General features: G+C 42.1%; 1 pseudogene; it reads left to right on the top strand.

Moving 5' to 3' along the window:
- LOC136388378 (putative tetratricopeptide repeat protein 41) overlaps positions 1–14,495 on the top strand; it is a 65,251-nt pseudogene that overhangs the window by 34,189 nt on the left and 16,567 nt on the right.

Below are 14,495 nucleotides of genomic sequence, written 5' to 3' on the forward strand. Positions count from 1 at the left end.
AAGAGTTCTTTGTATATTTTGGATAGAAGTCCTATATCAGACACATATTTTACAAATATTTTCTCCTAAACTGTAGCTTGTTCTTTCATTCTCTTAACAGTGCCTTTCATAGAGCATTCTCTCTGTCTTGGCCCCAATTTCATTTTTGTTCTCCAACTTGAGGCACCATAGCTATGGTTCAAAGCCTCCCAGCCTCCTGCAGGCTGAGGGTTGTAACCACATCTGCTGTGCTCGTGAACCTAGAATGCTGTATCACACACAGCTACTCCATAAATATTGACTCCATATGGGAATGGTGGTCCACAGAAGAGTCGGCAGGGGGAAAGCAGGAGAGGACTCAGGTCTGGGGGGCCTGCAGCGTGTGCAAAGGATTGGCGGAGGAATAGGAACATATTCGTGTCAAACACATTAGGTGCAATAATTTGAAATGTAACGGTTGGACAGTTATAGGAGTTTAGGTACTAGAACATTTGGAAAGAGAAATTCCAAAAATGATGACTTTGTAGTACCATGTATTTGATTGGGTCTTCAAGTTAAAAAATTCTATATATTTTCATTTGTGTTTAGTAAGGTATATAACCACACACACACATACACACACACACACACACACACACATACACACACGCACAGTAGCTCCTTATTTTGTTCTTTTCATATTTTTTTTTCTGTTAAAGCCAGTAATTCAAGATAGTTGCAACAGAGGGCAGAATTGTGTAAGAAATTAAAACGCTTTTTTCTTCTTGCCTGAAAATCACCCCCAATTACAAATTACAGCAGCATACAGATTGAGCTATAGCAATACTCTTCTTTGACCTTCTGGTTTTCAAAATTTACATAGTGAAGTTATTTAAAAGCACTAGACTTATTTTTCATGTCACTGTTTAAAATACTTGGTGACGTATGTAAACCTTAATCAACACGGAGTGCTGACACTGTGAGAGAGAACACTAAAACATGGAGAATGTATTCAACTGCTGCATCAAGATTCAGGGACGGGGCACTCTGTTCCTTCCCGAACGTGTGTCAGGCTCACTGGCTCTTCTTTCCCACCAGTGCTGGAATGCAGGCCTCTTGAAGTCACTGCCACTGACAAATGCCGGTTACTGTTCTTTATTGCAAGGTTTTTAAGCTTACGGGCAAGACCAAAGAAGCAGAAGAGCTGCTCTCGAGTGTCGAGAACATGTTAGTGCAGGTAACGTGAGAAATACTGTATAGTCTTTCAAGTATTATTCCTTCTGTTATTTTGTTAGACAGTTTTAGATATCGTTTTACCTTTGCTTCTCTGCAGTTTAGTCCACCAATGGAGAAATCGATGAATTATGTTCATCTATGAGGGAGCAATGGTTTTAATCTGTGTCCCAATTGTATATGAATGACAAGAAGCAGTAACTAAATGAGAGTCAATATAGAATGAAGGAATACTAATAGGTGTCATTTTGGGGGGAGAAAAGGATGTTCATAAAGAAAAGAGAAACTGAGTAGTGGACTGAAGTGAATGAATAAAAGACTGGTTACAGACTTGATTATCTTGTCTATATTATTTAGTTTTCTAAAATGAACTTTTGGTTTTATCGAATACAATGAAATTTTCACTCATAACGTATAACCATTAGCCATTCTTAGGATGACATTTATCTACCCTTAAAGGAAATTATAAATGTTCACTGATTTTAGTATAATTTCTGGATCAAAGATAGTAAAACCCAAGACAAAACTGTCTTTATTTTAAAGCAAACACCTTTGAATTTTCATAAAAGACTGCGTGCACTCAGCTGACACACGTCTCTATAGAAGGAATTCCAGCTAAAGCGATTTGTAAGATTCAGTATTGCAAGTCCCTTTATGACAGAAACTATTCTTATCTACCATTTTTTGTATCTTCCATGGTATATTACAACCTTTGGGGGCTTAAGAAATGTGACAGATGAATCCATGAATCAGTTTGCATTGGCAAATACTTCGTGTCCTTAGAAGGTAGTAAAGAGAGTACAGGCTGTTTTCAGACTCACCCAGATTTAAAGTTCTGCAGCCCTGACTGCTGAGTGACCTTGGCAAGAGTGTTAACCTCTGAGTCAGAGTTCTCACTGTTGAGGATTCTACTGTCTGTCTCCTGGGGCTGTTACCATGTGGAACCAAGACTGTGCACAGAGCACTTCATACGTGTGGCACATAGTGAGACCTTAAGAACTGGCAGCCATTTAGCCATTACCATCTATGGGTTACAAAGTAATTGAGGTGTAGGTATAAACAGTAAGAGAGTTTGATTAAAACTATTTTGAGGCCTGACCTGTGGTGGCGCAGTGGGTAAAGTGTCGACTTGGAACGCTGGGGTTGCCAGTTTGAAACCCTGGGCTTCCCTGGTCAAGGCACATATGGGAGTTGATGCTTCCTGCTCCTCCCCCTTTCTCTCTTTCTCTTTCCTCTCAAAAAAAAAAAAGAATAAATAAAGTCTTAAAAAAAAACCCCAACTATTTTGACCCCTCTTTCATCTTGTGGAGAGTAGAGTCCAGTGAGTCTCTGGTGTCTAGTTTTGATTGTGGGATTTCCCCCATACCAGATGATTCCTTCCCCTGTCCGTGTTTCCACCACGGACATGTGTCTGTGTGTACAACACTGGTTATTTTGTTAGGTTGTCACCGAGGGTCTGCCTGCAGTGTCACCCCCTCCTCCCTTCACTCCGCTAGCATTCACGGGGGGCCCTGCCGGACCCGAGCACTGTGCCAGGAGTTGGGGTGATAGCACATGCTGGGCTGGCTCTTCTGCTGCCCTCAGGGAGCCCCCAGCCACCCCGAAAGACCCTGCTGACGTCTCCGTCAGTGATGAAGCGTGACTTGCTACGGACACTGGCCATGAAGGGACAAGGCTGGCTTCATCAGAGGCGTGCCGAAGCTTAGACATTCAGACAGCTTCCACTCCCGAGCTCTCCTGTGGAGGCAGCAGGCTCAGGATTCCATTCTCAAGATATTTCTGAAACAGTTCTTTGCGACCAGCCACCATGGAGACTAATACAGCAGTTTTCTTTAGGCTCTGAAAGGCGCTTCCAAAAGAAGTTCTCATACTATTTTGGGCAGTACCAGCTTCTTTGGACTATGTGCTCGAGGGCACAGATCTCATTATTTGTGATGTATATACATTCTGTACCATCCCACTTTTATTTATACTTTCTTCAGCTTAGGGTATTTAAAGAGTTTAATGCAGTGGTTTTCAACCGAGAGGCAGTTTTGTTCTCCCGGGAATATTTGGCAATGCTGGACACCATCTTGTTGTCGCAACTCAGTGGGGGCCCAGCTGGCACCTTGTGGGCAGAGGTGTGGGGTGCTGCTGAGCACCCCCTGGCGCCCAGGCCAGCCTCCCTGCGCAGTGTCCTGCCCAGGTGTCGGTGCTGAGAAGCTCTGATTTGAATGGCATGTGCACCATTCACAGCAGGTGTCTCAGGCAGCAGGAAAGCCAAAGGATACATTTATGGAGCCTCCGTCTGTGTCTCAGAGGGTCACTTGTTAAGCAGATGTATAGAGCAGAGCGTTGGAGTTAGGCTGGTCTGGGGGCGGGAGGACACCTTCACTCTCCTCCTTGTTAACTATGTGAGCTCGAGCCTCAGTTTCCCCCAGCTGTAGTAGAGGGACTAATAATCCCCATATCCTAGGGTTTCTGTAAATATCCATAGAGGTCATGCCTGGCTGGAGCTTAGCTCAGTCAGTGCTACAGAGATGGTGATGGTGAGTACGAACCGCAACCTGAGAACAAAACTGAATCTGCGCTTTGCAATCTCTGTTGAGTGTTTGACAGATATTTACTGAAGGCCCACTTAGCCCAGAGCTCAGGGGTTTACTTGTGGTGCCCCCGCCCTCAGGAAATAGGTGATCTGGAGTAGGAGGAGAATATAAGGCGTGTTTCACTATAATCAGTCCTTTATAAATGCTTAGAATTTGCTGAGAAGGGCTGTAAATCTTACAGTCTTTTGCACGCTGACTGTGAAACAGGCCTTTGGGGTGGGTGTGTGGCCACTGGGCCTGCGCTCATGCTGTGCCCCTCAGGAGTGGTGTCCTTTTCATCTTCTACAGGCTCAGTCCATGACAGAAATGCTTCGCAGAGTACAGGCTGCTATTGGAGAGCTCTACCTTGAAATCGGAGTGACCCAGAAAGCATTCCAATATTTCCAGAAAGCATGGTGGAAACTGATGGAATTTTCATCCAGCGACTTAAAAGACAACCAGGACTTGGTGAAGCAAAAAGGTAAGGCGGCTATGAGCAGAGTCAGACTCCCGGGAGCCCCGCCGCGAAGGAGAGGGGAGTGAAGGCGTGCGTTCTGTTCATTTCATTGATTTGACAGGTAGGTGGATGTGAGAGGGGGACCATAAAGTGCTCCTCATGTGACAGGCCACCTTTTCGAATGTCAAAGGCTGTTGTGAGGAGCCACAGGAAAGAAGGCCTTGAGCAGTAAAGGAGAAATTCAGGGCTTAACTCTAAAGCCAGCCTCTTTAGGTCCAAATCCACCTTTCCACTTAACTAGCCCTGTGCGTTTAGACTCATGATGTAAACTTTCTGGGTCACAGTTTCCGTATGCGTGAGGGAGGGATAAAAATAGCATCTATATTGCACATTGCGCTGAGATTGAAAGTGTTCCCAGGAGACTGTAAAGCACACGGAAGTAAACCATTACTTTATTTGCCGGTATTTTGTGCCTGAGGCCACAGTGGCACCACGGATAGAGCAGCGAAAAGGAATGTCCAGTTAATGCGATATTAAGCATTTTGGACCCCTGACTGTCAGCCTAAACTAAAGGACTCTGGACTTATATTTGATTTAAATGGCTATGTCAAAACCACTCATAACTCAGCCACTTTAAACAACAGCCACTTATTATTTTTCATAGGCCTGGGGAGCTGGAGATCGCACCAGTCCAGGCTGGGCTCAGGCCAGCCTCTCAGGTCAGCTGCCATGCCGACGGGCTGTCTGTCTGAGAGGGCTTCCCTTAGACGTCTGGTGGTTGTCCGGCTGAGGTGACTTGGGTGGCCAGGTGTGTGTTCCTCACCCTTCAGGGGGCTCTCCTGGCCTGTTTGCTTGGCAGCTGGCAGGACCCCCAGAAAGAACAGAAGCCAGGGTCTCACTTCAGAACCGGCACAGCGGGCTCTTCTCTGCCTTCCATTGGTCTCAGCATTTGGGCAAGCATTTGGATTTTATTCTCAGTGTGAGAGGAAGCCATTGCAGGAGTTTAGGGTGGGGATGACATCATCTGATTCGTGTTTTGAGATCCCTTTTGCTGCTGTATGGTGGGTAAGTGTGGACATAGGGAGACCAGGTGTGTGGTTGTCCCTCCCTGATGCCCAAGTGCAAAGTGCAAGGCGCTGGATGGATGACAGGGGAGGAGTGCAGTGGGCCCGGGGCCATGAACGAGGCACCAAGAGGATGGGGAAGGGGCTTCTTCACTATTTAATGGTAGTTCTTTTTTAATTTTTTTTTTTTTTTTTGTATTTTTCTGAAGCTGGAAACGTGGAAACGGGGAGAGACAGTCAGACAGACTCCCGCATGCGCCCGACCGGGATCCACCCGGAACGCCCACCAGGGGCAACGCTCTGCCCACCAGGGGGCGATGCTCTGCCCATCCGGGGCGTCGCTCTGATGCGACCAGAGCCACTCTAGCGCCTGGGGCAGAGGCCAAGGAGCCATTCCCAGCGCCCGGGCCATCTTTGCTCCAATGGAGCCTTGGCTGCGGGAGGGGAAGAGAGAGACAGAGAGGAAGGAGAGGGGGAGGGGTGGAGAAGCAGATGGGCGCTTCTCCTGTGTGCCCTGGCTGGGAATCGAACCCGGGACTTCTGCACGCCAGGCTGACGCTCTACCACTGAGCCAACCGGCCAGGGCCTAATGGTAGTTCTTTTTTTTTTTTTTTTTTTTTTATAATAAATTTTTATTAATGGTAATGGGATGACATTAATAAATCAGGGTACATATATTCAAAGAAAACATGTCTAGGTTATTTTGTCATTAAATTATGTTGCATACCCCTCGCCCAAAGTCAGACTGTCCTCCGCCACCCTCTATCTAGTTCTCTGTGCCCCTCCCCCTCCCCCTAACTCTCTCCCTCCCTCCCTCCCATGTCCTCCCTCCCCCCACCCTTGGTAACCACCACACTCTTGTCCATGTCTCTTAGTCTCATTTTTATGTTCCACCAATGTATGGAATCATGTAGTTCTTGTTTTTTTCTGATTTACTTATTTCACTCCTTATAATGTTATCAAGATCCCACCATTTTGCTGTAAATGATCTGATGTCATCATTTCTTATGGCTGAGTAGTATTCCATAGTGTATATGTGCCACATCTTCTTTATCCAGTCTTCTATTGAAGGGCTTTTTGGTTGTTTCCATGTCTTGGCCACTGTGAACAGTGCTGCAATGAACATGGGGCTACATGTGTCTTCACGTATCAATGTTCTGAGGTTTTGGGGTATATACCCAGTAGAGGGATTGCTGGGTCATAAGGTAGTTCTATTTGCAGTTTTTTGAGGAACCACCATACTTTCCTCCATAATGGTTGTACTACTTTACATTCCCACCAACAGTGAATGAGGGTTCCTTTTTCTCCACAGCCTCTCCAACATTTGCTATTACCCGTCTTGTTGATAATAGCTAATCTAACAGGAGTGAGGTGGTATCTCATTGTAGTTTTGATTTGCATTTCTCTAATAACTAATGAAGTTGAGCATCTTTTCATATATCTGTTGGCCATTTGTATCTCTTCCTGGGAGAAGTGTCTGTTCATGTCCTCTTCCCATTTTTTTATTGGATTGTTTGTTTGTTTGTTGTTGAGTTTTATGAGTTCTTTGTAAATTTTGGATATTAGGCCCTTATCTGAGCTGTTGTTTGAAAATATCATTTCCCATTTAGTTGGCTGTCTGTTTATTTTGATATCAGTTTCTCTTGCTGAGCAAAAACTTTTTATTCTGATGTAGTCCCATTCATTTATCTTTGCCTTCACTTCTCTTGCCATTGGAGTCAAGTTCATAAAATGTTCTTTAAAACCCAGGTCCATGATTTTAGTACCTATGTCTTCTTCTATGTACTTTATTGTTTCAGGTCTTATATTTAGGTCTTTGATCCATTTTGAATTAATTTTAGTACACGGGGACAGGCTGTAGTCGAGTTTCATTCTTTTGCATGTGGCTTTCCAGTTTTCCCAACACCATTTGTTGAAGAGGCTTTCTTTTCTCCATTGTGTGTTGTTGGCCCCTTTATCAAAGATTATTTGACCATATATATGTGGTTTTATTTCTGGGCTTTCTATTCTGTTCCATTGGTCTGAGTGTCTATTTTTCTGCCAATACCATGCTGTTTTGATTATCGTGGCCCTATAATATAGTTTAAAGTCAGGTATTGTAATGCCCCCAGCTTCATTCTTTTTCCTTAGGATTGTTTTGGCTATTCGGGGTTTTTTATAGTTCCATATAAATCTGATGATTTTTTGTTCCATTTCTTTAAAAAATCTCATAGGGATTTTGATGGGAATTGCTTTAAATTTGTATATTGCTTTGGGTAATATGGCCATTTTGATTATATTTATTCTTCCTATCCAAGAACAAGGAATATTTTTCCATCTCATTGTATCTTTTTCGATTTCTCTTAACAATGCTTTGTAATTTTCATTATATAGGTCCTTTACGTTCTTTGTTATGTTTATTCCTAGGTATTTTATTTTTTTTGTTGCAATCGTGAAGGGGATTATTTTTTTGAGTTCGTTTTCTAATATTTCATTGTTGGCATATAGAAAGGCTATGGACTTTTGTATGTTAATTTTGTATCCTGCGACCTTACTGTATTGGTTTATTGTTTCTAATAATCTTTTTGTGGAGTCCTTCGGGTTTTCGATGTATAGGATCATATCATCAGCAAAAAGTGATACCTTTACTTCTTCTTTTCCGATATGGATGCCTTTTATTTCTTTGTCTTGTCTGATTGCTCTGGCCAGAACTTCTAGCACCACGTTAAATAAGAGTGGAGAGAGTGGACAACCCTGTCTTGTTCCTGATTTAAGGTAGAAAGTCCTCAGTTTTATGCCTTTTAATAGGATGTTGGCTGATGGTTTATCATATATGGCCTTTATCATGTTGAGATATTTTCCTTCTATACCCATTTTGTTGAGAGTCTTAAACATAAAATTGTGTTGTATTTTATCAAAAGCCTTTTCTTCATCTATTGATAAGATCATGTGGTTTTTGTTCTTTGTTTTGTTGATATGGTGTATTACGTTAACCATTTTGCGTATGTTGAACCATCCTTGAGATTCTGGGATGAATCCCACTTGATCATGATGTATTATTTTTTTAATATGTTGTTGTATTCGGTTTGCCAGTATTTTGTTTAGTATTTTAGCATCTGTATTCATTAGAGATATTGGTCTGTAGTTTTCTTTCTTTGTGCCATCCTTGCCAGGTTTTGGTATGAGGGTTATGTTGGCCTCATAAAATGTGTTTGGAAGTATTGCTTCTTCTTCAATTTTTTGGAAGACTTTGAGTAGAATAGGAACCAAGTCTTCTTTGAATGTTTGATAGAATTCACTAGTATAACCGTCTGGGCCTGGACTTTTATTTTTGGGGAGGTTTTTAATAGTTTTTTCTATTTCCTCCCTGCTGATTGGTCTGTTTAGGCTTTCTGCTTCTTCATGACTCAGTCTAGGAAGGTTGTATTGTTCTAGGAATTTATCCATTTCTTCTAGATTGTTGTATTTGGTGGCATATAATTTTTCATAGTATTCTACAATAATTCTTTGTATATCTATGATGTCTGTGGTGATCTGTCCTCTTTCATTTTGGATTTTATTTATTTGAGTCCTGTGCCTTTTTTCCTTGGTGAGTCTTGCCAAGGGTTTGTCAATTTTGTTAATCTTTTCAAAGAACCAGCTCCTTGTTTTATTGATTTTTTCTATAGTTTTTCTGTTCTCTATTTCATTTATTTCTGCTCTGATTTTTATTATCTCCTTTCTTTGGCTGGTTTTGGGTTGTCTTTGTTCTTCTTTTTCTAGTTCCTTAAGGTGTGAAGTTAAGTGGTTTACTTCGGCTCTCTCTTGTTTGTTCATATAGGCCTGAAGTGATATGAACTTTCCTCTTATTACTGCTTTTGCTGCATCCCAGAGATTCTGATATGTTGTATTTTCATTTTCATTTGTCTGTATATATCTTTTGATCTCTGCGCTTATTTCTTCTTTGACCCATTCATTTTTTAGAAGTATGTTGTTTAGTTTCCACATTTTTGTGGGTTTTCCCCCCTCTTTTTTGCAGTTGAATTCTAGTTTCAAGGCTTTATGATCAGAAAATATGCTTGGTACAATTTCAATTTTTCTAAATTTGCTGATATTGTCTTTGTGGCCCAACATATGGTCAATTCTTGAGAATGTTCCATGTACACTAGAGAAAAATGTATACTCTGTCGCTTTGGGATGAAGTGTCCTGTAGATGTCTATCATATCCAGGTGTTCTAGTATTTCGTTTAAGGCCACTATGTCTTTGTTGATTCTCTGTTTGGATGACCGATCTAGAGCCGTCAGCGGTGTATTGAGGTCTCCAAGTATGATTGTATTTTTGTTAGTTTTTGTTTTAAGGTCAATAAGTAGCTGTCTTATATATTTTGGTGCTCCTTGGTTTGGTGCATATATATTAAGGATTGTTATGTCTTCTCGATTCAACTTCCCCTTAATCATTATGAAATGACCATTTTTGTCTCTGAGTACTTTTTCTGTCTTGTAGTCAGCATTATCAGATATGAGTATTGCTACACCTGCTTTTTTTTGGGTGTTGTTTGCTTGGAGTATTGTTTTCCAGCCTTTCACTTTGAATTTGTTTTTATCCTTGTTGCTTAGATGTGTTTCTTGTAGGCAGCATATAGTTGGATTTTCTTTTTTAATCCATTCTGCTACTCTGTGTCTTTTTATTGGTAAGTTTAATCCATTTACATTTAGTGTAATTATTGACACTTGTGGGTTCCCTACTGCCATTTTATAAATTGCTTTCTGTTAGTTTTGTATCTAGTTTGATTCTTCTCTTTTGTTTTTCTATCATTTGTTTTTGTTTGTTTGTGTTCCATACTTCTTTCCTCTGTTGCTACCTTTTTTAAGTCAAGTGTTTTTGTGGTGGTTTTTTCAAGGGTGGTTACCATTAAGTAATGAAAAGGGTACCTACCATATTCATTGTAGTACCCTATCTTATAAGTAATTCTGCACTTCATCGTCCTTTGCTACTGTTAATCTCCATCCTCTCCCCCCTTTTTTTCCTTTGTTGTCACAGTTTAAGTTTGGTTTTATTGTGTTTTGGTGGAGCTGTTACTTGTGGTGTTGTTTTCTTTTGTTCTTTGAATCTGGTTGGAAAACCCCCTTTAGTATTTCCTGGAGTGGGGGCTTTCTGTTGATAAATTCTCTCATTTTTTCTGTATTTGTGAATGTTTTTATATCTCCTTCATACTTGAAGGATAGCTTTGATGGGTATAGTATTCTTGGCTGAAAGTTCCTCTCTTTCAGGGCTTTAAATATTGGGGTCCACTCTCTTCTAGCTTGTAGAGTTTCTGCTGAGAAATCTGATGATAATCTAATAGGCCTTCCTTTATATGTTGTACTCTTCTTTTCCCTGGCTGCCTTGAGAATTTTTTCTTTGTCATTGGTTTGTGTCATCTTTATTATGATGTACCTTGGAGTGGGTTTGTTGGGGTTAAGAAAACTCGGTGTTCTGTTTGCTTCTTGAATTTGAGGCTTTAGTTCTTTCCACAGGCTTGGGAAGTTCTCGTCTATTATTTGTTTGAGTATATTCTCCATTCCATTTTCTTTTTCTTCTCCCTCTGATATACCTATTATTCTTATGTTATTCTTTCTGATGGAGTCAGACAATTCCTGTAGGGCTTTCTCGTTTTTTATTATTTTTGAGTCTCTTTCTTCTTCTCTCTGTTGTGCCTCAAGTTGTTTGTCTTCTATTTCACTAATCCTATCTTCAATCTGGGCTGTTCTGTTAGCTAAGCTTGTTACCTTGTTTTTCAGCTCGTGAATTGAGTTTTTCATTTCTGTTTGATTTGTTTTTATAGTTTCAATTTCCTTGGTAATATATTCTTTGTGTTCATTGAGTTGTTTTCTGATCTCCCTATATTGCCTTTCTGTGTTTTCTTGTATATCTCTGAGTATTTTTAAGATTTCTATTTTAAATTCTCTGTCATTTAGCTCCAAGGCTTCCAATATGTTAAGTCTTTTCTCCATAGATTTTTCCACATCTATTTGTGTTACCTCTCTTTCTTTTGTATCCATAATATTCGATTTCCTCTTTCTTATCGGCATCTGAGGGTGGTCTTGTTGATAGCACTAATTAGAATTAATAAAGAGTAAAAAGTAAAAAAAAAAAAAAAAGGTAAAACACCCCACAAAAAAAAAAACTAATAATTTATTATTTCCCCCTTTTTTCTTTCTTCTCTTTCCCTCCTCTCCCCTCCTCAGGGAAATATCGTGCCTATAATGGAGGGCCTGATTTGGGGTGAATAGTTCAAGGGGCAAAAAAAGGGAGTAGGGACCTACTAAATGCAAAAAAAAAAAAAAGGAAGAAAATCTTAGACAAGCATAAGATGATTTGCTTGTAAGTGATGGTCAACTAAGAGATATAATGAGAGGGATAAGAGGGAACCAGAAAAAAGGACCAAAAAAGAATAATAAAGAAGAAAAAAATAAAAATAATAAGTAAAAATCTGTTGTATTAAGTGGAGCGAAGACTAAATACAATGGAGACCTTGGGTTGGGAGGACCCAAAATGCCACAAAAATAAACAAACAAGAAAAAAAATAAAAACAAAAGCAAAAAAGAAAAATAAAGCCAAAAAAAGCCTTGAGTCCCAAATTAACTAATTTGTTCGTGATTGAGGATTAAATGGGAGGAAAGTAAAATGAGAAAAGAAAAAACGAATAGAAAGGAAAAAATAAGAAAAAGAGAAAAACGAAGGAAGAAATAAAATAGGAAGAGAAAAAAAACAAAATAAAGCAAGACAGAAAAAAAAAACAAAAGAGGAGAGAGTGAGAGTTAAGTGTTTTGGAGTATAACCTTAAAGGAGGGTGAGGATGAAGAAGAGAAATAAAATGTAACACTCATGGGTAGTGTAGTTCAAGAAAAGGGAAGCATAAGATGGGCAGAGAATAGAAGGACCGAGGTGGAGGAAATAAAGGCAATAAGATAGAAGAAACAAACAACAACAACAACAACAAAAAATTAGTGGAACAAGTTGTAAAGTCTGTGGATTTTTCTTGATTTTGAGAGGTTAACTTCTTCCTTTTTCTTTTCTCTCCCTCTTCCTGGTCGGTGACTCTGTACCCCAGGCTCTGCCCCTGCGTCACACTTAGGTAGGGATTTGCAGTTGATGGGATTCTATGGCAATGTCATATAATTGGCTTTAATCTTGCTGGTAGTCAAGGCTTGTTGGCGTTTGCAGGGTCCAACGATGAGAGAGTTTGCTTTCCTGGATTCTCTCTCCTAGTCCCCCCTTCCTGAATTAGCAGCCTGGTGATCCAGCTATAAGGCTGCAACTGCTTCTGCCTGGGGAGTAAGAGGCTCAAAGAGCTGGGAAATCCCCACTCTATCCCCACTCAGTGCAAGGCTTTGGGAAAGGCTCTGGCAGTCAGGGCCTCCAGTGTAATCAGGTGGGGGTGGGAGTCAATTGTTGTCAAGGTGACTGTTCAGTGCCTATCATTCAGTTGGACCTCTCAACCCAGGCTTTCCACACTTTGTAGCCTGTTTTTGCTGGGAAGAAGAGGCACTAGTCTCTGCTTGCGACTAGTGTAGTATAGATCTTATTATCTGCCAAGTCCTTCTTGTTAGCGTTTATCCCTGAATATGGAGGCTCTATCAATCAGAAGTTGCCCCCGCCCCTTTAGCGAGAGGCACTAAAAAATATCACGCCTCTTGTCTTGGATCGCTGAACTGAGAGAGATCTTATCAATTAGAACCGAGGGTGCGCAGATTTCATGGGTTAAGTTAATTTCAGTGATTGGGTCACAGCTGTGCTCCAGAAGGTATTTTAGGCTGCCTGCGTGCGCCCCTCCCCCAATGCTTGATTGTTAGCTTGAATGGCTGGGTGAGGTGCCCCGCCCACGGAGAGAATCTCCCAAGCCTCTCCCGCTTGCCCTGCCGCTGGCGGCTGGATTGCACCGGGCGCAGGATAATGGAGCACCCTGGGTGTGCGGGCCAGTAGGGCGCTCTGGACGCGTGGAATGCCCAGGGCACGCGCGCGAATGGGGTGCTCCGGGCACCGGTGGCTGGCGACTCTCACTCGTAGTGCGCGGGCCGCTGGGAACGTAAGCGGTGCTCGCTCTGCAACCGGACCGGGCGCGCGCCCGGCGGCTCGCGGCGGCTCCCGAGTGTGGGCTGACTCACATCAGGCGCACTTCCTCGCGGCTTGAATGAACGTCCCTGCGGTAGCTTCCTCCACACCCTCGTCTCTCAGATTCAAGTGATAACAGTCCTTTCGCTATCAGTTTGTGTGGAATTCCGGAATGCTCCGAGGATAGATTTTTCTGTTTCTAGTTGATAAATTTGTTGTGATTTAGGGGAGAGCTGTCGGACGCGCTGCTCACGGCGCCATTTCCGTGACGTCACTCTCATGGTAGTTCTTTTTAATTAAGACTGGCTTCATAGCATCGAGAGTTAAATCTGCTTTGAGTAATGCTGTAACAATACCTTCTAGGAATATTATTATGGTTTTTTTCTCTTCCTAACAAAGCGTGGCTTAGAAAACACTTTCTACTCTTTAGAAGTCTATATTATTGTCAGAACATGTAACCCTCAATAAAGGGGCAAACCGCTGGGCCTCTGCAGAGGGGGTGTTCTCCAGCGGTCAGTGTCTAGGCAGAGCCCACTATTTGCGGATTGGGTTTGCGGGGCTTATTTGTGTGCCGAGCTGTGCAGGGCCACATTGTTTCACTGTTTCTTCCTACAGGACTGCACTGGCCACACTTTTCCGGGCTCGATTGCCCCAGTGACGACTGGTTTTACTGCATCTATGTCCTCAGTCTGTGACTGACCCACTCGTTTGTGAAACAGACTCAGAATTGAGTTTCAATCTGTTGTCTTAGCTCTTTGGCCCGGTAACTGCTGTGTACGCACAACTGCGTTCTATGAAAACCAAGCCCCATGCAGTGTAGGTTGGTAACTGATTTAGTAAAAAATAAAAATCAATTGGCAATGATGAAGAAATGATATTAAATGTGCTGCCTATTGTCATCTTGGCTCTTTTGTGGAAAAGAGAACTGTGTCATCTTTTTTTTTTTTTTTTCATTTTTCTGAAGCTGGAAACAGGGAGAGACAGTCAGACAGACTCCCGCATGCGCCCGACCGGGATCCACCCGGCACGCCCACCAGGGGGCGACGCTCTGCACACCAGGGGGCGATGCTCTGCCCATCCTGGGAGTCGCCATGTTGCGACCAGAGCCACTCTAGCGCCTGAGGCAGAGGCCACAGAGCCATCCCCAGCGCCCGGGCCATCTTTGC

This window comes from Saccopteryx leptura, chromosome 1, assembly GCF_036850995.1.
Source record: "Saccopteryx leptura isolate mSacLep1 chromosome 1, mSacLep1_pri_phased_curated, whole genome shotgun sequence".
NCBI classification, from domain to species: Eukaryota; Metazoa; Chordata; class Mammalia; order Chiroptera; family Emballonuridae; genus Saccopteryx; species Saccopteryx leptura.